Raw genomic sequence first — 3,439 nt, 5'->3', positions numbered from 1 at the left:
TTACTCATCCCTTGCATATTATAGTTCATCACGAAGCTCTTGTAGCTTGGTGGCAGTGATTGAAGAATTCTGTCAATAACGCTATCATCCGGAAGATTAACTCCCAGTTGAATCAAGTGATTGTTATACCCAGACATTTTGAGTATATGCTCACTGACAGAACTATTCTCTTCCATCTTGCAGCTGAAGAACTTATTGGAGACTTCATATCTCTCAATTCGGGCATTTGCTTGAAATATTAACTTCAACTCCTGGAACATCTCATATGCTCCATGACGTTCAAAACGTCGTTGAAGACCCGGTTCTAAGCCGTAAAGCATGGCACACTGAACTATCGAGTAGTCATCAGCTTTGCTCTGCCAGACGTTCATAACATCTGGTGTTGCTCCTGCAGCAGGCCTGGCACCCAGCGGTGCTTCCAGGACATAATTCTTCTGTGCAGCAATGAGGATAATCCTCAAGTTACGGACCCAGTCCGTGTAATTGCTACCATCATATTTCAACTTTGCTTTCTCAAGAAACGCATTAAAATTCAACGGAACAACAGCACGGGCCATCTATCTACAATTAACATAGACAAGCAAAATACTATCAGGTACTAAGTTCATGATAAATTCAAGTTCAATTAATTAGATTATTTAAGAACTCCCACTTAGATAGACATCCCTCTAATCCTCTAAGTGATCACGTGATCCATATCAACTAAACCATGTCCGATCATCACGTGAGATGGAGTAGTTTCAGTGGTGAACATCACTATGTTGATCATATCTACTATATGATTCACGCTCGACCTTTCGGTCTCCGTGTTCCGAGGCCATATCTGTTATATGCTAGGCTCGTCAAGTTTAACCTTAGTATTCCGCGTGTGCAACTGTTTTGCACCCGTTGTATTTGAACGTAGAGCCTATCACACCCGATCATCACGTGGTGTCTCAGCACGAAGAACTTTCGCAACGGTGCATACTCAGGGAGAACACTTATACTTTGATAATTTAGTGAAGGATCATCTTATAATGCTACCGTCAAACAAAGCAAGATAAGATGCATAAAGGATTAACATCACATGCAATCAATATAAGTGATATGATATGGCCATCATCATCTTGTGCTTGTGATCTCCATCTCCGAAGCACCGTGCTTGTGATCTCCATCTCCGAAGCACCGTCATGATCACCATCGTCACCGGCGCGACACCTTGATCTCCATCGTAACATCGTTGTCGTCTCATCAATCTTATCCTTCTACGACTATCGCTACCGCTTAGTGATAAAGTAAAGCATTACATGGCGATTGCATTGCATACAATAAAACGACAACCATATGGCTCCTGCCAGTTGCCGATAACTCGGTTACAAAACATGATCATCTCATACAACAAATTATATCACATCATGTCTTGACCATATCACATCACAACATGCCCTGCAAAAACAAGTTAGACGTCCTCTACTTTGTTGTTGCAAGTTTTACATGGCTGCTACGGGCTTAGCAAGAACCGTTCTTACCTACGCATCAAAACCACAACGATAGTTTGTCAAGTTGGCGCTGTTTTAACCTTCGCAAGGACCGGGCGTAGCCACACTCGGTTCAACTAAAGTGAGAGAGACAGACACCCGCCAGTCACCTTTAAGCAACGAGTGCTCGCAACGGTGAAACCAGTCTCGCGTAAGCGTACGCGTAATGTCGGTCCGGGCCGCTTCATCTCACAATACCGCTGAACCAAAGTATGACATGCTGGTAAGCAGTATGACTTATATCGCCGACAACTCACTTGTGTTCTACTCGTGCATAGCATCAACGCATAAAACCTGGCTCGGATACCACTGATGGGGAACGTAGTAATTTTAAAAAAATTCCTACGCACACGCAAGATCATGGTGATGCATAGCAACGAGAGGGGAGAGTGTTGTCCACGTACCCTCGTAGACTGACAGCGGAAGCGTTATCACAACGCGGTTGATGTAGTCGTACGTCTTCACGATCCGACCGATCAAGTACCGAACGTACGGCACCTCCGAGTTCTACACACGTTCAGCTCGATGACGTCCCTCGAACTCCGATCCAGCCGAGTGTTGAGGGAGAGTTTCGTCAGCACGACGGCGTGGTGACGATGATGATGTTCCACCGACGCAGGGCTTCGCCTAAGCTCCGCAACGGTATTATCGAGGTGTAATATGGTGGAGGGGGGCACCGCACACGGCTAAGAGATCTCAAGGATCAATTGTTGTGTCTCTGGGGTGCCCCCCTGCCCCCGTATATAAAGGAGCAAGGGGGAGGCAGCCGGCCAAGGGGAGAGGCGCGCCATAGGGGGGAGTCCTACTCCCACCGGGAGTAGGACTCCTCCTTTCCTTGTGGGAGTAGGAGAAGGGAAGGGGGAAGGAGAAAGAAGGAAGGGTGCGCCCCCCCTTCCCTAGTCCAATTCGGACCAGACCATGGGGAGGGGTGCGGCCACCTTTTGAGGCCTTTCTCTCCTTTCCCGTATGGCCCATTAAGGCCCAATACGAATTCCCGTAACTCTCCGGTACTCCGAAAAAATACCCGAATCACTCGGAACCTTTCCGAAGTCCGAATATAGTCGTCCAATATATCGATTTTTATGTCTCGACCATTTCGAGACTCCTTGTCATATCCCCGATCTCATCCGGGACTCCGAACTCCTTCGGTACATCAAAACTCAATAAAACTGTCATCGTAACGTTAAGCGTGCGGACCCTACGGGTTCGAGAACTATGTAGACATGACCGAGACACGTCTCCGGTCAATAACCAATAGCGGGACCTGGATGCCCATATTGGCTCCCACATATTCTACGAAGATCTTTATCGGTCAGACCGCATAACAACATACGTTGTTCCCTTTGTCACCGGTATGTTACTTGCCCGAGATTTGATCGTCGGTATCTCGATACCTAGTGCAATCTCGTTACCGGCAAGTCTCTTTACTCGTTCCTTAACACATCATCCCGCAACTAACTCATTAGTCACAATGCTTGCAAGGCTTATAGTGATGTGCATTACCGAGTGGGCCCAGAGATACCTCTCCGACAATTGGAGTGACAAATCCTAATCTCGAAATACGCCAACCCAACAAGTACCTTTGGAGACACCTGTAGAGCACCTTTAGAATCACCCATTTACGTTGTGACGTTTGGTAGCACACAAAGTGTTCCTCCGGTAAACGGGAGTTGCATAATCTCATAGTCATAGGAACATGTATAAGTCATGAAGAAAGCAATAGCAACATACTAAACGATCGAGTGCTAAGCTAACGGAATGGGTCATGTCAATCACGTCATTCTCCTAATGAGGTGATCTCGTTAATCAAATGACAACTTATGTCTATGGCTAGGAAACATAACCATCTTTGATTAACGAGCTAGTCATGTAGAGGCATACTAGTGACACTCTGTTTGTCTATATATTCACACATGTATTAT

This window comes from Triticum aestivum, chromosome 4D (genome assembly GCF_018294505.1).
Source record: "Triticum aestivum cultivar Chinese Spring chromosome 4D, IWGSC CS RefSeq v2.1, whole genome shotgun sequence".
In the NCBI taxonomy this organism is placed as follows: Eukaryota; Viridiplantae; Streptophyta; class Magnoliopsida; order Poales; family Poaceae; genus Triticum; species Triticum aestivum.
This window is presented reverse-complemented; position numbering follows the sequence as displayed.